We start from the raw sequence: 22659 nt of genomic DNA on the forward strand, positions 1-22659 counted from the left end.
TGGTGTGCCTCGTGATTTTTTTCATGAAAAAAGTGTGCCTTTGCACAAAAAGGTTGAAAAACACTGTTCTAGACAAACCATTTGCTTGTGGCTGTGTTATTTGTTCTCCATTTCTCCCCAATTATTTTATAGGAGTTGCAAGGCTAAAATATTTTTGAATTTCAGTTAGGTACCACTTTTCCAAAACACCCAACATTTTTGTTTGGAAAGGAATACAGATGGTCCTCGACTTGCAACACTTCATTTAGTGACCGTTCGAAGTTACAATAGCACTGAAAAAAAGTTACTTATTACCATTTCCCACAGTTATGACCGTTGCAGGCTCACCGTGATCATGTGGTTTACATTTGGATGCTTGACAACTGACTCACAGTGACGACGGTTGCAGGGTCCTGGAGTTATGTGATCCTGTTTTCACGACCTTCTGACAAGCAAAAGTCAATGGGGAAACCAGATTCACTTAACAACCATGTTACTAATTTAAGAACTGAAGTTTCACTTATCTGTGGTAAGAAAGGTCATAAAATGGGGTAAAACTCAGTTAACCAATTTCTCACTTAGCATCATAAATTTTGGACTCAATTGTGATCGTAAGTTGAGGATTACTTGTACAGAAAACATTTGGTGTTAAATACCTGATGTTGCCTTTATTAGGTTCCTTCTCAGGCTTCCGTTTTGCTCCCTAAATAATAATTCAAAGGATCAAAAATAAATTGTGGGTGCACGTGCTCCTTTTCTCCTATGCTTCCTTTTACTTGTGCATCTTTTCACAGCTGAAGAAGCTTCCTGGATGAGAAGCAAAATGTCATCAAAGAAAAACCAGAAAGTCCATTCACCTCTTGAAAAAGCACCTTTGGGACCACCCTGACCTGAATGACTGGGAATCTCCACAGACATTTAGCAACTTTTTAATACTTTCTTATTTTCCTTGATTCCCAGATGGCTACGATGTTAGAGTCCATTAATCTTTTTTTTTCCTCAATGCATAGTTTGAGTTTGGTTATGATTTTAATGGCAACCTCATTAATTTGGAATGGCAAATAATGGTTAGTACTAAATAGGAAAAGGAGAATAATGGAAGGGCACTATTTTAAATCTTCTAAACCAAATTGATCCAGGAAACCTCAATTTCATCAGTAGAACCAACTATTCTTTCCATATCCCCATCTTAATTAATGTTCATGAACTTGTATTAAACATTGGTCACAGTATAATACACATTCAACATAATCTGGTTTCTTTTCAGATCATATACATCTTTTGTACATTCACTAATTGCATTTCTCACAAGTAATCAAGCATATTAATGGCATTGAGACAGTGTGTCCATATATCAGTTTGTGAATTTTTATTTTGTTCATGAAAAAGCAATAGCAATAGCACTTAGCCTTATATACCACTTTACAGTGCTTTACAGCCCCCTCTAAGCAGTTTACAGAGTCAGCCTATTGACTCCCCAACAATCTGGGTCCTCCTTTTACCAACTTCAGAAGGATGGAAGACTGAGTCAACCTTGACCTTGGTGAGATTTGAATTGCCAAATTGCAGGCAGCTGGCAGTCAGCAGAAGTCGCCTGCAGTACTGCAGTCTAACCATTGCGCCATCACGGCAATCCACCCTACAATTTAAATGCTGTTTATCAAGACAATTTTTTCTCCCTTCCAATCATCTACAACTGTGACTTAACCTACTGGAGATTTAACTGATGAATTTCTAAATGTATTCATTTTGATCCCTTTGACTCTGTCTTGACTTCCTGGATGATTACCTGCAGTTTTCTTGGCAAGGTTTTCCAGAAGCAGTTTACCATTGCCTCCTTCCTGGGGCTGAGAAAAAATGACTGGTCAAGGTCACCCAGCTGGCATTGAGCCTAAGACAAAATTAGGACAAGATCTTCCAATTTCTAGGATGGTGCTACTACACCAAACTGATTCTCGAATTTATAATACATTGTTTGAAACTAAAATAGTGGCAAAATCTTCAAAATGATCTCAGTATTATTATCTGGAATATTTGATTCCTATAAGAGGACTGCTGTTTTGTTGCATCCACATTTTGCAGTGCAATACCAGAAGTCGGGTGCAATGCTGGTTTATTATGTATGACTAGACTGACCACGATAAGCAACACATACAATCATAGCAGACATACATGCCAGAATGTATATGCACATATTCACACATGTTTAGTGCAGCCTAGACAAATGTCAAAGGTATCTCAGCCCAGAGAAGGAAAAGGGTAACATTTCAGAAGGGTTTTGACGTTTATTTGACCATGAGTTTCAAGACCATCCCACAGGCTTACTTGGAGATGCCAAGAACAAAATCTAGACCCTTTTCCAACAAAGGATGCACTATATTGCAATACTGTGGAGTGCATGGGTGTGCACAGCCAGCGATCAAATCTGTCAATTGTTTTTTTTAATGGATAGATATTTTATCAACACTAGTAAAAAAAAAAAAGCCACTAATAACTAACAGAAATGTACTGTAGGTTTTTACATGTTGGCCAGATGATATGCAAAGTTTCTATGTGGTTAAAATGCATAACTGTTAATTACTGCACTAGAATGTATTCAACAGCAAGTTATAATTGGGCATTTGTAATTAATTTCCAGAATATAAGGAGCATATTTTCATTGGCTTTGGACATCTGATATTCGATACAAAGCTTTGGTCCATATCTATTTGTAGCAAGTTCAGAAGATTGCACAATCCCACAATAGCTGTGAGCAAAAAAAAATATGATTGTGTTAATCTTCAGTAAAGGAGGAGGATGGTTGTATTCAAGGGCTAATAAATGTGCTCTAAAAGTGAGAGTAATCCTCACGGTCAGACTGAATTCCAACAAGAGCAACTTGAGAAATGGAAGGATTCTCAGGATTCAAAGAAAGTTTTAATTTACAACTTATTTCATCTCATCTTGGTTCAGTCTTTCATTCTGGGCAGTTGTGCAGATATATTTGTTAACTGGTTCTATGAGGAAAAAATTATAAATGTATTTAGAAATATTTCTAATGTTTCTGCCTTAATTCCCCAGAACAAAACTCACCCACCCCCCAAAAATGGTATCATCTTCTGATCAACCTGTATTCTTTAGCACCAAATTATTTTAAGTGGAATGTACCCTTTGGCAAAGCTGAGTCTCAATCAAGGTACTATTAGAAACAATAAAATTGTGTCACATTCTGCAACCAAATAAGTACCTTCAGAGAAATACATCATACAGTATGTATCCATTCAGTTTTCTTGGCAAGTAGGTGACTTTTGGAAGTAGGTCGCCATTACCCGCTTAGTGCTGAAAAGAGCACTGATCCAAGGCCATCCAACTGACTTCATGTTTAAGGTTTACAATTTTGTAAACCTTGTGCCTTTAACTACAAACCAAACTGGAATTCTTATGGTGTGTAGTTATATATGTTTGTGCATACTTATGTATATGTGTGTACACACACACATATTTTAGAAGAGGACAATTTAAAAAGCACTGCAGCAATATTTATGAAATATCTTGCCTTGGAAACGAAGTAAGTATGACCCAGAGTAAGTTTGTCATTTCCAAAACTGTATGACTGTGCTTCAGGATCAGATTTATGATCTCTACCCACTGCTAGTTATATTTCATCTTCCATTTCAGGTATTTAATGAAGCCTAAAAGTTACAGAAAGATGTATGAGGAGCAAGCTGTCTTATCTTGAAAAGAATTGATTTGCGCTGAGCAGCTGTTTCCAAAAGCGAAGACAGGAAAAAATAAACTTTGGAGAGAACGAGGAAGAAGATTCAAGGCCATGCATCATCTCTGGAAGGGTGGTTTCATCCTCCATTTTGTAATTCCAGGTCAATTGTTCCTTGTCTTCATTTGTATAGGATTGAATGGTGCTTTAGTTACCAACAGTACAGGCAAAAGAAACGTTTATGTGAATACTACTCAGCAACAGGACTCCAGAATTGCATTACTATGCTTCCCTGAAAATAAGACAGGGTCTTATTTTCTTTTGACCCTCAAAAGAAGCACTTGGCCTTATTTTTGGGGAGGTCTAATTATTTTTGAGGTGCAGGAGGTGGCGAGCATGGTCACCTCATGGTCAACCTCATGGCTGCTGCTCTACTGCAATATTTTTGGGAGGGCTTATTTTTGGGGAAGGGATTACTTTAGCCCGTGCGCTCAAAAGCCTGATTGGGCTTATTATCCAGGGAAGTCTTATTTTTAGGGAAACGGGGTAGTATTGGTCTTCTCTGTCATCATTAGATTATTGATATCAATCCTACATGACAACCTTTTCAAGGTAAAACCAATTGCACATCCAGACTTTGCTGGAAGAAGCTGAGCCCCTCTAATACCTACTCGATTTCTCAGAATGCCCCTAGACTCAACTAATGTTCAAAAGTATTCCCTGCTTATTTATGAATTGCTTGATCTCATGGCAGTGGATAACAATACATCAGGGAAGCAAAGAACAAAGGACTGGTCATTCCCCTTCATTGTATTACAGAATACAGAAGTTATGTTACAGTTCTTGCATTTATTGAGCTAGGAGAAAAATTCAATAAGGAGCACAGATGCAAATGCAGATTTTTATGAGCAATAACATTTACCAGGAAGAAACATTTATAGTTTCCTTTAATTTATAGCTTTTAAATGCAAAGATATAATGCAAATAAGTTTTCTCTTCTCCACTGCTCAGCTCATGAATAAGGCTGAAAGGAGCTTGGACACAGAGAGAGAGCCAGGAAGAGGAGACTGACAATGAATGAAGCTTGCTTTCGCTTCCCCTCCTCCCCGTCTGTAACTTAACTTGTCACCAGCTACCATGGGATCACTCACCGCTCAGCATGAAAATTGAGTGCATCGCTATCTTTCATGATAGCCTCATCCTCCCATCTCAGGCTTTGAAATGAGAGTGCGGGTTAGCCTCTTGTATAACCAAAATGGATGGAATGTGAGACAGGCTTTCTGGACTTGGCCACCAGAAGGCCGGATGTTTACTTTGCAGGTGAAGCTTTGTCTCTAATTAAACAACTGTTGACCTGTCTATAATTGCCTAAATATTTGTGCCAAGCTGTCTGCCTTTGCTATCAGAACAGTATCCTAACATGCTGGCTTAATATCAGCTTTCATTGCAGTTCAACAGCAGAGGTTTCATTGTCTGTGTATTCTGTTCTAAGTATCAGTTCGGTATTCTCTGCTAAGTAGTGCAGCAAGAAAAGCAAGAACATCTAAGTAAATGCAAAGAACTTTATACTCTCTGCACAAAAGATTGTAAGTCTTTTATATCTACTGTATATCCCAAAATTAGCATAATTTAAAACAGGGTTGTCAAATTGGATTTCTTTGAGGGCCAGATCAGCATTGTAGTTCTCCTCTGCATGCCAGCCAGGGTGGGGTGAGGGGGGAAGATGGGACGGACGCTTCCTGCAGTAACCTGCCAACCAAAACTGAGTGTGGGGGGTCATGTGCACCCCCCATGCCCCATTTTGGCCAGCCTAGTGCTGCAGGAAACCATCCCAGCCAAAAATGGGGTTTGGGGATGCCTCGCACACCACCACATCCTGTGCTCCATTTTGGCTGCCAAAATGCTGTTTCCAAAGGCCAGCCCCTTTGTTAAATGAGACAATTGTTAAGTGGATTTTGTTCCATTTTACGACCTGCCTTGGTTATCAAATGAATCACTTTAGTTGTTAAGTTAGTAACATGGGTGATAAGTGAATCTAGCTTCCCTGCTGATTTTACTGGTCGGAAGGTCACCAAATGTGATGACATGACCCCAGGGCACCTGAACTACAACATGCTGTCCTAAGTATAAGTCAGTTGTCAAGCATCTGAATGTTGATCCCATGACCATGAGGATGCTGAAATGGTCTTAAGTGTGAAAAGTCACTTTTTTCAGTGCCATTGTAACTTTGAACAGTCAGTAAATGAGTTGTTGTAAGTCAAGGATTACCTGTAGGTTGAAGTTAAAGGAGATCCAGGTTGAATATTTTAAAAAATATCCTGATGACAAGAGCTGTTGAGCTGTGCACCAAAAACAAAGGTGGACTACCATTTGCTAATCATTTGTAACTGCTATGACTGTTATTTTGAGATGAAAATATTATCCAGTTTGTTTTGTCTAAAAGAAAGTTTTGAATGGTCAGCATGGAACAGAATCTTTTATTTCTTACACCCCAATTTTTTATACCAATTAAAAGATTCTTATACCTACATGGGCTCTAAGACTCTTTTAATTGTCGCACAAATGACAAGTACACCCTATTTGTTTTAGTACCGGAACATGCATATTGTAAAAGAAAAATAGAAAAAGTATATATTAATTTGAATATGTTTACATATAATCCAACCCTTTGAAAATTCATATTATCACTTAATATATATAAAAGTCCCTGATCAACCCTCATAGTACTATTATTTCCAGCTCATTTTATATATATATAGACACTAATTGCTATGAGTAGTCTTTCTGAAATCATTCAGTTTGGATTTAAGAACTAACATTTTAATGAAATAACAGCATCTTCAGCTTTCTCTCTTATTTCATACTGCAGAAAGAACTGTTAACAATAACTTTATTGTATGTTTCATTAAGAAATAAAAAAACATATTTATCTAATAAAATAATTTAACTTTTGAAGTTAGAAATCTATTATCAAATCAGTAAAAATCAAGTATATGACTTGTTCAATATATAGAAGAGTACCAAATCAAGATTTACATGACAGCTGTATAAAAACATGAGACAGAAATGCAGGGAGGATAGTTATTTAGTTGTCAGTATAGTTTAATAATCAATGCAACAAAAGTGTTTATACACAAATATGTTTTATACACTAATACAATTAATGAGACAGCATTTAAATGATACAATTTTTTCGTAATTAAAAAAAATCACATAAATTCAGAAAACATTATTTGTGCTATAGTGGTGATACAGAAACAAAGAAAGAAAAAGGGAGAAATTGCTTTTGAAATTACTAATTACAAATTACAAGTCTATTACACTTAAATTAAATCAGCTTGCGAACTTTGTTATAGCATAGTTGATTAAATTTAATTTTCAGAACTCGGAATAGATATAATGTTTAACTTGACATGGATAAAAATAAGCAGTAAGAAAATATTTGATAAAGTATTGCTAATGTTCCCATCCCACAAAATAAAAAAAATGAGAGTGATCATCTTGAGGTCTTACAGGTGTGTGCACTTGTATATTTCAGCACCCCTGTAAATTCTTTTTCCCAATCAACTTTTTTTGTTCAGCAATGTAGTTGATCTTCCAGTCAAAAACTATTTCTCTCTCAGTGTTATTTTCATGTTACTGCTAGCAAAATGAGAAAATACAGGGATAATATTCTTCAAACACCTAAGGCTTTAAGAATCTGTGTTTCAAGATTCTAAATTCAAATGCCTTAGGATGATAAACCATTCCTTGCAAAGTAGACATCAAAGGAAATTTTTAGACCATCTTTCCATTGTGCAAAGTGTGCTACGCACCCTTATACAATACAATAGCAGAGTTAGAAGGGACCTTCGAGGTCTTCTAGTCCAAACCCCTGCCTAGGCAGGAAACCCTATACTATTTCAGACAAATGGCTATCCAACATCTTCATAAAGACTTACAGTGTTGGGGCATTCACAACTTCTGGAGGCAAGCTGTTCCACTGATTAATTGTTTTAACTGTCAGGAAATTTCTCCTCAGTTCTAAGTTGCTTCTCTCCTTGATTAATTTCCACCAATTGCTTCTTGTTCTTGGACAGGTGAGCAATTGGTCAGCTGATTCTAAAGTCTTTTTTCAAGAAAGATTCTCTTAGGTAACAGTTACATTTGCCTTTCTCAGGATAGCAAGAACTACTGAAACAATGAATTATCTCTGATTGGAATAAAAAAAGTATTATAAAATTTATAATGGATACTAGTTCACTAGGGTCCATCACATGACTACAGTAAAGATCATTTTCCTGCCAGTCATTTCATCCAGCAAACACTTTAATTATTTTGCTCTTTGTGAGGCTTAGTTCTAGAATCTGCACACTATCTCCCAAACAGTCACATACTATTTTGTTTACATTAATTATTATTCCTTCACAGAAAACCACCCTGCCCAGGCCCCATCAACAGAGAAATATTGCAGAGCAGATGAATTAAGCTAATAGTTATCTAACTTACTATAGGGAAATTCCAGTAACACAGCAGTTTGAGAAAGTTTCTCTCTTACTGGTGAAATAATTTTTCTGAAAGTTCCTATTCCTATTTTTTTAGTTCCTATTCCTAGTTTTCATTTACTTAATTAGATTTCTGCCTCACCTTAACTATTTCATAGCACTCAGGGCAGGATTGCCATAGTGAGAAGAACACTGAAGTTTCAAACAAAAAAAAATTTAAATTAAATTGTTGTTGTTTAAAATCAAATCTGAAAGGACCCTACTGAGCCCTAACCCTACTAAAGTTTCAGGGAAAGCCCAGGACAAAGAGATGGTTTTCCAGCTGTTTGCTCAAAATCCAAAGTGAAGAGGTTGCCTGAGGTCCATTGGTAGTTTATTAAAAAGGTCTGGTCCTATTAGGGAATATGATACTAGTCTATTTGAAGTCAGTTTCCCACTCCATCTATCTTTGAAGACTGAAAGTTCTTAAGCTTTCACAAACCACAACTTTAATGTGATGGTGAATGTAATGATGCACTTCTGAGAAAGATTTCTGAGATTACTTATGTGATCTGGAGGTCCACTCCAGAGCCAGGATGTCAATCCCTGTATGTTTTGTTGCTGAACAAACAGACCAGAAATTCTGTTCATGTACCAACCACTCTGGAAGGACAGACTTATAATTGGAATTCCTAGACTTAGTATTGGGTGACATCAATTTTCCTACTTTGGGGTAGAGTTTGTCAAAGCTCATGGCCTTCATGACGGGCATGGGCCCGTCTCAAACAATCTCACCCCAACCCACACAGATGAATACACAAAGTCTCATTTTTGTTTTGAGCAGTTATTGAATGATCTAAGATATAGGAAGTTACTGTAAATCATTTGCTATGGTCAGATCATTTTTCTGGACTAGGAAAATAACAATTTCACTCATAGTGGGGAACTTTGTTTATCCTCAATTATTCTTCCTATTCAGACCCTCACAGCCAGACCAGGCAGAGACAGAAAGGTTATTCAGTGCTTGAAGGCTGGTAGTTTCCCTACAGCAGGGGTGTCAAACTCAAGGCCTGTGGGCCAAATCCGGCCCACAGAGTGCTTAAATCTGGCCTGTGGAGCCAGCATGGAATTAGCAAAGAACTGGTTTGTGGTGACTCTGGCAGCCAAAACCGGGTGTGGGGAGGCCATGCACGGCCCCTGTGCCCTGTTTTTAGCCTGGACAGCCTCCTGTAGCACTCTGCTGGCCGAAACGGGTACGGGGTGGAGGGGGGGCCTTTGCCAGGCAGGGTGCTGTAGAAGGTGTCCATCCCATCTCTTCCCTTCCCCCCCAGCTGGCCCACAGAAAACTACGATGTTGATCTGACCCTCGAAAAAATACAGTTTCGCACCCCTGTGATACAACATGGGGACCGAATATAGACCCAAATGTTTTAATTACAAGTACTCCTTGACTTAAGACCACAATTGAGCCCAACATTTCCATTGCTAAGGAAGGCCATTGTTAAGAAAGTCATATCTGATTTTACAACTCTTGCTATTGTTAAGTGATGCATTTCAGTTAAATGAATCACACATTTATTAAGTAAATTCAGATTGCCCCTTTGATGCTGCAATCATGGAAATTGTCTGCCAGTTGCCAAGTACCCGAAGTTTGATCACATGATTGTGGGAATACTGCAATGGTCGTAAGTGTGAGAACTGGTTATAAGTCACTTTTTTCAGTGCCAATGTAACTTTGAATGTTCATTAAACAAATAAGTTGATGACTATCTTTATGCCATCAAGTAAAAACTCCATTTTATTTACTGATCCTTCTACATAGAAAGGAATGGTTTTCATTAGGTTATTTAGGTAAACATTTTACATTGAACAGATTCTTTTATCAATAGAGTCTACCAACTGGATAAATGAAGGAATGACAACTCTCTTTATTGAATTGATGAAGATCCTATTCTCTTCAGGGAAGGCAATCTGGTTCTTACCAAATTTGTTAAAATAGATGTTTTCAATATTTTTCAGAACCAGTTACCATTTTAAAAATCCCCAAAAGCCCTGACCAAGAGACAAAGCTCTAATATGAAAAAAGTTTTTTTTTAAAAAAAAATTGGATGAGATGGAAGTTTTGCCCTTAGGCAGTGGTGTAATCCTCTGAAGTCTGCTACAGGTTCGGTGAGTTTGCTACCAAGCACACACATGCACACCTGAGGCATGACCACACAGCGCTAAAAGAACATTTTGAAGCCTTCCAAGTCTGCAAAGGTAAGTAGAACAGGGGAAAGAGGGAATCCACTGTGCCACACGATTCAGATGAACTAGAAAGCAGGAAATCTGACGATTCTAACTAATACAAATCACACATTTTTTACTACCGGTTCAGGCGAACCGGTCCAAACTGGTAGCATTTCACCCCTGCTGCAAAGGCAAGTAGAACAGCGAGGGGGGGAATCTGCTGTGCCACACAATTTAGATTGGCTAGAAAGCAGGAAATCCAACGATTCTAGCTAATATAAATCATGTGTCACAGCTGATCATCGCCCAGCTGATCATCAGAAATACCAGTTTGCCAAAACCAGCAGCATTTTACCCCTGCCTTTAGGGAACCCTCCAAGTCCTCACAGCAGCTTATGTCTCCACTGAACACAAACCAAAATACCCCATTTTAGCCCCAGTTCCCTGATCTCCCCCCACCTTCCCCATACATGGTGGACGTTTTCATGGGAATTAAAGTCCAGGTACTTAAATTTGAACAGAATGTTGATTTTCGGATTGCTTGCTTTGGATATCATATAACCAAAACTTGCTGCATTCTAAAGCTAACCAAGTTACCTACTTTGCTACTCTCAGAAATACCTTCAGAGTCACTCATAAATAAATAAATTTCATGGAAATGAAAGTTGCATAAGGTTCTGCTATAAATCAATTAATTTCTACCATGTCACAAACTTCTTGTTCAAATCCTATTATCTTTTTTAAAAAGTATGCACACTCCAAAATAATACAGTTCATCAGTGAAAAATAAATAAACCACAACTTATTTGGCTAGCAAAATGTCCTTTTAGAAAAATGTCCTCTAGAATAAAATTCTGTAATACAGACACAATAACCCAAAACATTTTGATTATTCCTGGTTACCTATGCCTAGCATAAATTGCATTGATAAATTCTGAAGTTTGAATAAAACAATACCATAATCTATAAATTATTGTATTGTACCATGGATTGTTATGTTAATGTATCATGGTGTCAAAAATCATGGAAAAATTACCAGTATAAAAAGAAAAGAAAAGAAAAAAGATGAAAAAAATCCATTCAGATATGTCTTTTGAGTTATACATTTACATAGTTTGTTTCATTACTACTAGTTAAAATGCACAAGTACTTTTCTTTTCTTGTATAATTTCCAGCTGGTCATTCTGCAAAGTGTAATCAATTCTACAGATTTGGGGGATTTTGAAATTATCATTATTAGCATTAAGAAAACACTTCTGATTTCCCTCATTATTTAACTTTTCCTGCTGATAACACTATGCTGGTAGTTTTAGGTTAGTTCCTGTATTACACTGACTCCAAGTGGACTTACAAAGGAAGTACAGTTTTGTATAAAGCAGCTGGGATTGTTAAATAAACCATCTTCTGCCTAGTGTCCACCAGAAGCACAAAACTTCAATTCTCTTAGGCATTTGCTCATTTTTCCTTTATAATGTCATTCTTGCTTCACTCTGTGATAAAACCCTTGCATTCTTGGTCCGTGGGAATCTATTATGACTCCATGCCAAATCATATCCTCGGGAGAATCAAACAAGTTGTTTCAGCTATAGTGGCGATTTCCTATTTCTACTTTATTGGTATTCTACAATTGTACATCTAATAATTGTCAGTCACTTCCTCTTCCTTGTCCCCCTTTCCTGTGTGAAATGGAAAGCATTTTTTAATTTCCTTCACATCATGGTTCATCCCAAGCTGGTCCAGTCTTATTTTCTGCTTTATCACCGAGTGCTTCATTGGTGGTGGTGTGTGTGTGTGTGTGTGTGTGTGTGTGTGTGTGTGTGTGACATATGCTCAAAGGAATAACCATGATAAAAACACAAATAGGAGGTATCAGCAAGCTTAAGGCAACTACAATATTTGCCCAAAGAAAAACTCTCTTTAGAATAAAATTCCCTACAAGAGAACCAAAAGAACACTTGGAGAACTGTGCATGTTCACTCTAAAATGCTAAACCTCTATTTGGAGACAAATAAATGGAAAATATGTGAAAAAGATTGTAATGAATATCCTAAAAATTTCATGGCTAGAACTCTAAATAGGAGTCTACTTTCTCCCTCCTTACTTCTTTTCCTTCCTTCCTTCTGCTATCTATGCCCACATTTTATTATTTAATAAAGTGTTTATTATAAATAACATGTTTATAGTAAATCTTAAAATTTACTTTGCCTTGTTTCAATGGTTTCTGGGAATTAAGAAATCAATTGAGATATACTTATGATGTGAATACAGTTTTTAAATATTATAATTTAACACAGACAGTTGTTTATGATGTCAGCTTTATTCTGACTAAACTGTTCTGGGGAATTTCCTTAGGCATGGAGCAAATGTAAAATATAAACAAACAAGAACTTGGGCAATGCCCTTTTGTTCAAACAAGTCCACACCTGTACCAGGAAAAAGCCATTGGCATTGTGAGAATACCACACAGCTACTCAGGACTGATTTGACTGTTCCCTGATAAGATAAGTAAATATTCTCTACTTATACCTCTCTTCATTGGTATTATGAATAGGGACCATATAATGTGCCAACATGGAATTGCACTAAAGAATCTTTTACCTGACTGCCTGCCTAAATATGCCTTTCCTTTCTCCTTACACTACCGACTGGATAATAAGAATCACTTTCTTGCAAAAGTCTTTTGAAGGCTACATGAAAGTAGACTGAGGTCTACATGAATTCCAAGGGTCTCCAACTGTGTCTTCTCCTGCTCCATGGCTTCTAATGAGCAGCAACATCTCAAAATCTGATTTGCAATTTCGAAAAGGAAAGTTTCCATTCTGTAATGTGTGGGCAGTCTGCTGGTGCACATGAAAACCTGCTCTTTTCTTATGGAATTGGGGTCTCTAAACATTTTTTGCTCTATTTTTGGACACAAAACTTTGTGTGACTATTTCACTGAATTTCTCCAAAGAGAAGAGAAATTCACATTTTTCCTTTCTTCATCCACTTACAATGGCAGTAGCAACATTACACCATAGTCATTTAGCAGTGCCTCAGTCTCAAATAACTATCAGAGCACTGTGGCACTCTAAAGTGGAGTGAGAGAGGAAATAAGAGTTTCCAAGAAAATAAGATTATAAATACCTTTAAATGGTGAGAAGTTGGCACTTCCATACTGTCCTGAATGGTTAGATCTCTTATCCATTAGATTGATGTAAGTAAACACTGGTGACAAATATTAATTATCTATTTCTTCGCACTGTTAGGTTTTGTCACCATGGAGTGAAAACAACTGACTTCAATGCCTGGAAACAGAGACAACAGAGGCAAGATAGAGATTAGCAATGTGACAGAAAGCACGTGGTAAGGTGGGATGAAGTGGAGGTAGGGGTGGCAGGCAAAGAGATGTACTTGCAAGAATCGTATCAGCCTTTCAAGGTAGTCCAGACAAGAAGTACCTATCATGAGTTTAACAATAACTTTGTTGTAAAATTCTTTTTTTTCTTATGCCCCTTTAATCCTTTTATACAGAGTGAAGTTGAGGCAAACAAATACTGGGCAGATGCCCTTCCTGACACCCCTGTAGAGTTCACAGCAGATATTTCCTCTTTGTGCTTTGATAGAAAGACACCTGCTGCTGCCTAGGATTGAACTTTCAATTCTTAACCTTCTGAGTGGGATCTTCACCTCCAGCCTACCATGCTACTCAGTAAGATTACAGCAAACTAACATTGCGGTGGACGTGATGAACCGGGGTCTTGAGGCCGTTAAGAACTGGATGAGAGCTAACAAACTGGTACTCAACCCAGACAAGACCGAGTGGCTGTTGTGTTTTCCTCCCAATAATTTGGCCAATGTTCCATCGCTCAGGCTGGGGGGTCAAATTTTACACCCCTCAGATAGGGTTCGCAACTTGGGAGTCCTCCTGGACCCACAGCTGACTTTCGACCATCATTTGTCGGCTGTGACCAGGGGGGCATTTGCCCAGGTTCGCCTGGTGCGCCAGTTGCAACCCTACCTGAACCGGGAGGCCCTCACAACAGTCACTCGAGCCCTCGTGATCTCTAGGCTGGAATACTGCAATGTGCTCTACATGGGGCTGCCCTTGAAGAGCATCCGGCGACTTCAGCTAGTCCAGAATGCGGCCGCGCGAGTGATTGTGGGCGCACCGCGGTTCGCCCACATAACACCTATCCTCCGCGAGCTGCGCTGGCTACCTGTTGATCTCCGGGTGCGCTTCAAGGTGCTACTTACCATCCATAAATCTCTCCATGGTAGTGGATCTGAGTACTTGAGAGACCGCCTCCTGCCGATTACCTCCCTTCGACCGATTAGATCGCACAGATTAGGCCTCCTCCGAGTTCCATCCGCCAGTCAGTGCCGACTGGCGACTACGCGGAGGAGAGCCTTCTCAGTAGCAGCTCCGACCCTTTGGAACGACCTCCCCATGGAGATTCGCACCCTCACCACCGTCCAGACCTTCCGCACAGCCCTTAGGATCTGGCTATCCCGTCAGGCCTGGGGATAATGTTCTGATTCGCCCCACCCGAATGTTGAATGAAAGTTGCGTTTTATTGTTTTATTTTTATTTATGCACTGTCTTATGTTTTTTGTGTTGCACCCCCCTTCCCATGTATTGTAAGCCGCCCTGAGTCCCCTCAGGGAAAAGGGCGGCCTATAAATCATAAATAAAATAAAATAAAATAAAATCTGAAAGTAAATTTCCCCTCACATTTATCAAAAACCTAAGAAGAGTCTCTTCTGAGACATTTGCCACACCCACATTGCTTCTTGGGACTAGGTTGCCTCTTATCTGACTAGTGCCTAACCTGCAGCTCCTCTTCCTCCCCCTCGTCTCCAAAAGCATTTTCACAAGTCTCACGTTTGATCCCATATAGAATCAGCTGCAAAATAACCCAATTTAAGAAATTCCTTTCTGGATTTTACCCCATTCTGGTCTGACCAGGATGATGATTTGGTGTTCTATCTGACCCGTCCTTACTGTGACCTGATTGGTGCTTCCCTTGCTTCTTTTATCTTTTACCAGCAATTGCTTTTCTTTGCATGGGCAGTTTCCCACTGATAGATCCTTTCTATGAGTTCCATTCCATTATGTCCTGGTCATATCTAACACCTTCTTGTCGGACATATCCAATGGTGGACAAACAACAAAGAAGGAAAGAAAACACCATGGTTTTACCATTCTTCCCTAACTTGGGTTAGAAAGTGTAATTGGCAGAACCTCTGACAAAAAAAGGGAGGAAGGGAAGGTCCAATGTTTCGCAACTCAGAACTTTTAAAGAAGATTCAGGCATTTGCCAAGGAACTTGTATTAAAATAATTCCCAGTCTTTCATGTTCCACCATTAAAAAAAATGTTTAGCATTTCATCGGTTTAGCATCTGAAGAACAAATATAGGTTTGAGGTCAGCCTTCCCAAGTGAGTCAGATGGGAAACACAACCAGATACTCCAATTCTTGCCATGATATCTTCTTAAGAGTTACTTGGACATACAGTACATCTAATTTGTTTTATCCAAAAGCTATTCAGAAATCTTTGCTGAGCAATTATAAAGCAATTCTCCAAATTTGCATAAATAAAAGGTGGCAATGGCAATATCAATATACAGAACATGATTAGGATTCTTCCTTTAGTTTGACTTATACACTATTCATCAATTCTTGTGCTGCTCCCTATCCTGCCAAGAGACAAAGCTAGCAAACGTGTTGTCCTTATTTATGGTGCACTGGACATGTTCAAAACAAAGTTTGGAGGATTCCTTTTGTTTCCTGCCCCTCCCATTGACCTACTTGCTGTTGGGGAAATTCTCACCCTCTTTTCTTACTGTAGATGAGGTGAAGACAGGGCCGGATTTTCCTATAGGCTAACTAGGCTTCAACCTAGGGCCTCAAGATCAAGAGGGGCCTACATTCAAATTGTTAGCAAAATTAAAATTACACTATTCTAAAAACACTGAACACTAAAACACTGAACCGAAAATAAGGAGAAATTCTACGCATATGACTAATAAACAAACATAAAAATGTATTGGTTAAGATCGTTCCAGCGCCGCAGCAGTTGGGGAGCCCGCCCACGTTCCCGGCACCAGCGGTCGGGCGAGAGGCGCGGCCACTCCCAGTAGCCACCCCGTTGATGCGGAGCCCACCAGCGGCCAGACAGGTGAGGGCGAGGGGGCCGAGCCAGGCAGCTGAGCGCAGCAGGGGAGGCGGCTGGCCTTGCTGCCTTTGCCGCAGAGCAGAGCCACCCTCCGTCGGGAGGCCAGCTATATATATTGATATATCACAGTAATGATGTATTTTATTGTCTCTCATGTAATTTACAAACTTAAAAATGGGAGGTGAAAGGGCCTCATAAGTGGAATAGCCTAGGGCCTCTTTTCATCTAAATCCGGCCCTGGGTGGAGAGGACAAGAGTTTTGTAAGACAGCCAGACTAGCAGGTGATATTAACTGAGGGTCTGCTTTGGGGCACAAGTTAGCACTCTTCTGCACTGCCCAGTGGGAAGAAGAAAGTGGACATGCCCGAATGGACTGTAGAAACTAATATATACCAGGCTGAACTTATTCTCCATGAGGCCGTATGACTATGCTTACTACAGAAAATTTGGCAACATGAATCAGACTGTATATATGGCAAGACATATGTTGAACAAGGGGGAACATCTATAAAGGGTGAAGTTGGCAAGATAAAAAGTGCCTCAGATCAAACAAGACCATTATGCAGATAAGATGAAGTTCCCCACCATATTCCAGCACAAAGAAAGAGCAACAAGAGACCTAGAATTTAATCTTGGGGAAGTGGGAAAGAGAAGGAAATTAGGTAAGTAGATGTAGATAAGTAGGTAATTGGTATAGTATACACTGAATTCTTAAAGGTTTTGCTTCTAGCCAGTAACTAAAAAGTTATAAACTAAATTGTACCTACCTGAGGTCTGCTAAATACAGAACTGTAGCATCTGTACTACCAAACATGTTTGAAAACTGATTCAGGTATTGGCAGACAATCAGATGAAATCTGACGGGAGGTTACTAAGTGATTTTGTGTCACAGCTAAGAGACAAATGAGGAAATGCTTGTGGTGTGTTTAGGGTCACTTGCAATGTATAAGATTAATTCATTATTTAATTAATTAATGTAAGATATTAACTGATAGTGTAACATGCATATATGACCTCACAGCATTTAGGTATTTAGAGTAGTATGCAGTGCATGTAGTACTGTTACCAAAGTGTTTACACTTTGCTACTGAAAATTTTCAAAGCACAAAAAACCAAAACACAGATTTAAATTTAATCTTACTAAATTCCTTTGTTGCACTAGAGGAGACCTTGGGTGTTTTATACAATATATCATCAGAGCTTTTATTCTGTCATTAGAATAAGTATCTGTTTTACTGTTAAAACCACCAAGAAAATACATTAGGTTTAACACTTTTGGTTATACTTTCACTATGAGGTAAACGTTTCCTGTGCTGTGGTAAATTTGTAAAAATGCAATGTATTTATTTCATAATCTATTTAATATGCATGACTAAATTTGTGAAAACTATGCATTAGCATTCTTAATACAGAACTAAATATTGTATGTAAATATTACAATTGTCTCCATATAAAGTATATTCCCACTGCTATTATCTTATCATCCTTCCTACCATTACCACTTACTTATTATAGCATATTGTAATGTTTATTTTCGAAGGATGCCTATGCAACCAATATAAACCCCACAGGTGAGGTAAAACATAAAAAATAAAGAAATCCCTACAGATTTTTCTCCGCTAGTCATTGCCGACCATAGGGGGTGGTGCTCATCTCCATTTCGAGGTCATTGAGCCAGCACTATCCGAAGACATTTCTGCAGTCATGTGCTCAGCATCACATCACAGAGTGCTCTTACCTTCCCACCAAAGTGATACCTATTTATCTACTGTACTTGCATTTGTATGCTTTTGAGCTGCTAGTTTGGCAGGAACTAGGGCAGGAACAGGATCTCGCCCTGTCACATGGAGCTTGGGTCTCGAACCCGGGCTGCTGGCCTTCCAGCCAAGAAGCCCAGCATTTTAATCACTGAGCCACCACACTGACCAATATAGGCCCCCTAGGCATTCCTTTAAACAAAGAGAATTCTTGCAAAAGGTTATTAATGGTCAGGTTATTAAAGGCCAACTTCCTTTTTTTGTTGTTGTTAAAGTATCATATAGTAAAGTAGAACATTGGGAGTGCTGAACTCCAAGGGAAGGTATGTTGTGTAAAGTGCTACTATTCCTGAGCATTTAGCAGCTGCCCTTTGCTTTGCCCTAGTATGCATACACTGCATATACACTATATTGCCAAAAGTATTCGCTCACCCATCCAAATAATCACAATCAGTTGTTCCAATCACTTCCACGGGCACAGGTGTATAAAATCAAGTACCTAGGCATGCAGACTGTTTTTACAAACATTTGTGAAAGAATGGGTCGCTCTCAGGAGCTCAGTGAATTCCAGCGTGGAACTGTGACAGGATGCCACCTGTGCAACAAATCCAGTCGTGAAATTTCCTCACTCCTAAATATTCCACAGTTAACTGTCAACTGTATTATAAGAATGTGGAAGTGTTTGGGAACAACAGCAACTCAGCCACGAAGTGGTAGGCCACGTAAACCCGTCCAACATCAGTGTGTGACCTCACAAATGCGCTTCTGGAAGAATGGTCAAAAATTCCCAGAAACACACTCCTAAATCTAATGGACAGCTTTCCCAGAAGAGTTGAAGCTGTTATAGCTGCAAAGGGTGGACCAACGTCATATTGAACCCTATGGATTAGGAATGGAATGCCACTTACAGTAAGTTCATAGGCGAGTAAAGGCAGGTGAGCGAATACTTTTGGCAATATAGTGTATTTATTTACTTATATTGATGTGCCACCCAATTCACCAAATGTGATTCTGGCAGTGTTTATCAAAATAGGCATGGCCAACTGTTTCTGTGTGTTCTTTGTGGGCACTGGCACTTGCAGACTGATCTAGTTTCAAAATGATGGGTGTGAACAGATGAAAGAAGTTCTGCCCTTTTTATATCCAAGTGATAACAGTTTTTTTTTTAAGTTGGGTTTTAATAACCTGGCTTCCTCTACAATTTCAATACCACTAACCTCTCCCAACTGTGACTGTCTCTGTTAGGGCAGGGGTCTCCAACACCCGGACCGTGACCAATACTCCACACGCACTTGCTACTTGCACGAAATCATCCTCTCTCCTCCATCCATCCAACCACTACCACCAATCTACAAAGCCAGAAAGGTTGGGGACTATTGTGTGAGGGGTGTCAAACTGTTGGCCTGCTGGCCAGATGTATCACGCGCAGGCCATGCCCACCCCAAGGCAAAAAAACATTGCAATATGTCACATGACATCACGTTTGACACCCATATTAGGGGATGTATAAGAGCAGCCATTTTGCTCATTACTGCCCCCTGCCCATCCTCACTGACTTTAGTCAGACTTCCTCTCAAATAATATGCACGGAATCCATCATTGTAGCTAATATATAAGGTTGGCATGGTGTCAGCTTTGAATCAAGATACTATATACTGTTAAGATTTTCTTTTAAAGAAATTCTTGGGATTCACATTCTTCCTCCCAAAATTAGATTACCTCCACTTCTTTTGAAATTCCAGAAGTCCTTCAAGACTAGGTTATGTCATTAGGCCTGGGTCTTCCTGAGATCAAGAGAAATGCTTAGATGATTCCACTGCTGAGTTGACTATTCCTTTCTCTTTTTTTCTAAGCTGAGTATATTTTGCTTTTATAATATTTATCTTTTTTATATTTATTTCTTAAGTGAAGTATATATTTTTATAATATTTATCTTTTTATAATATTTATCTTTCCCAAGCCGAGTATATTTTGTTTTTATAATATTTATCTTTTAATATTGATTCTTATATTTTTACATTGATCACTTTGTGTGTGTTGTTTTATCGTATTTCTGGTCCCAAAACCACTTTTTGTGAGATGGGTAGTCCTACTAAATTGCTTAATAATAAATAAATAAATTTTTAGTGTGGTTAAAACACTTCTTAGACTCTGGACACCTGCAAAATTAGCACTTCACTTTAGATATCCCTTGTTAAGTGATCGATATCTAGGATCTATCACCAGACACTTTGTAGCTATTGATAGGAAAATCAGCCTTTTTTGCTGAAACAATTTCTGAATGTTATTTCCTGAAGTGCTTAGGAGATCCAGTTTGATTTAGTTAACAAGACATGTCTCTTTTATTTGTATGGACTTTTAATACTAAAGTTCAAGACACCTATTTCAGAGTTGTTCACTGCATTTTTTAAATAACTTTCACTGATACTTTAGCTCAGCAATGAATTCCAACCTTTAAAATGCCCAGCCAATATAAGAATTGCTGAAAGAGAATACAAGTTTAGGGGGCGGTGCTCAACATTTAGTTTTTTGAAAATCATACATGGATCCCTTCTTTACCTTTGTTGATTCAAGTACCTTTATCCCAAGAGAAGTAACTTTTGGTATTGGAAAACCAGCAGGTGACAATACAGTATTCTAATAAGATGGGAGATATTGTACAAAGGATTTGACATCATTATTGCAGTAATTGTAATGTAAAATTGAGCCTTACATACATGGTATTAAAAGAATTGGCAAATATAACAACATCAGCTAATTGGGCACTATGTAATACAAGACATCTCTTTTAAGACTCTGCGGTATCTAGAAAAGCAGCAGCAAAAGGACTGGCTGGTTTTTTTTCAATTAAAACTAATTTCCAGAACAGTCTGAATGAAATATTAGTATTTTTCCCCTTTGTTGTTAAACGGTATCAAATATAGATAATAGACTACATTGGTGCTAAAATCTTGTTCCATATCTACTTCCCACATCCATCCCAAAATAGAGAAAATTCTTGACATATGAAACACAATTGGACAAGAATTTCTGTTGCAAAGGCAGGTGGTGGTTAATGTTATTACCTTTTTGCCACAGTTGTTGGGCAAATCACTGCAGTTGTTTAGTGACTCAAGGGGTTGTTAAGTGAATACAGCTTCCCCCATTGACTTTGCTTGTCAGAAGCTGGGGGGGGGGGGTTGTTGCAAATGGCAATAACCCTAGTTATTGTGCCGCAACTGTCCTAAATACAAGCCAATTGTCAAGGACCTGAATTTTGATCATATGACCACGGAATACTGTGAGAGCTGTTTTATGCCACTTTTTAAAATGCCTTTGTTTGTCACTTCTAACAACCATTAAATGAATGGTTGTAAATCTAGAGTTATCTATATTAGCAGAACGGCCTGGCCTTCTTTTATGATTGTGTCCATTTAATTGTGTCCATTTATCAATCTCATAATCCCCACCAATAAAACAATCTGTAGCAGTTTCTACAGAATGTTTTCTTTCAAGATGCGTTACTTTCAGGCACTGCAATTCAAACCCCACAACTTAGACAGAAATTTATCTTATCACATTCTGGCGAATTGCACAACACACTGCTGGGAGGAACATTCTGTAGTACTTTATGAAAACAGACCTCAAACAAATCCCTTTCGATGCGACTTGCCTTCTCAGGAAGCAGAACTGAACAATACAGTACAGTAATGCATAGGAACACTTCAGAGTATGGCAGGACTCCTATATTCACTTAGAAAAGCACTGTAGCATGGCAGAATAAGAGTTTTAGTGACCTACTCTTATTTTTTATAAATTTGGGGAAATGGATGATGAAACTGTGCAAAAACCACCATCTCACCCACTCACCCCCGTGATAAAAACCGGATCTCCTTTAAATCAACTTGATTCCAGGCGACAGCAGGGATCCATCTCTGCAATTTTCGTCACAGGAAGACAAATATGGTTTGCTGCTTTAAAAAAAAAAATTCCTCCCATTGTCCCGTTTTCCGTCTACTTATTATCTCCGGCGCAAAAATTAGGATGCTACATTCGAACTGCAAAAATCCGGATGAGTTGGAGTTTTATATTTCCCTTTGCTGCCATCGCAGCTGCCTTGCGGATTTTTTGCAACCCCAGATATGGTGACGAAAACGGGGAAATGGGGGGGGGGGAACACACGGAACAACGACCCCGGGGCCCGGTGCGGATAAAGGCTTTTCTCCAAAGAAAAGCGTGCCCTTGAAAGATAGTTAAAATAAGAAAACTCAAAGCATGCAACACCTAGGCCCAACTTACAAAGCTTTACCGCTGAGAACCCACACAGAAAAGGTAGTTTATAGCCCTTTTATTCCCCGACCAATAAATACAAGTCAACCTTCCGCCCGCCCGCCCCTCC

The 22659-nt window shown here is 38.8% G+C and overlaps 1 long non-coding RNA gene across 2 annotated transcripts in view; it reads right to left on the reverse strand.

The window, feature by feature from the left end:
• Positions 1-22643, reverse strand: part of LOC106554511 (uncharacterized) — an 85820-nt gene extending 63177 nt beyond the window's left edge. Inside the window, exons 1-2 of one of the 2 annotated variants that reach the window (XR_015697040.1) lie at positions 22560-22643; positions 13492-13652 (exon numbers count right to left, since the gene is read on the reverse strand). This is a non-coding gene — a long non-coding RNA (uncharacterized LOC106554511). Of the gene's footprint in view, positions 1-13491; positions 13653-22130; positions 22524-22559 lie in introns of those variants that run through there. The other variant, XR_015697039.1, reaches the window with a different exon arrangement.
• Positions 22644-22659: the final 16 nt, after the last annotated feature.

The sequence above is a fragment of the Thamnophis sirtalis genome, unplaced genomic scaffold (assembly GCF_051295495.1).
Source record: "Thamnophis sirtalis isolate CommonGarterSnake01/CBP01778 unplaced genomic scaffold, rThaSir2_p1.2 scaffold_6, whole genome shotgun sequence".
Taxonomy (NCBI): Eukaryota; Metazoa; Chordata; class Lepidosauria; order Squamata; family Natricidae; genus Thamnophis; species Thamnophis sirtalis.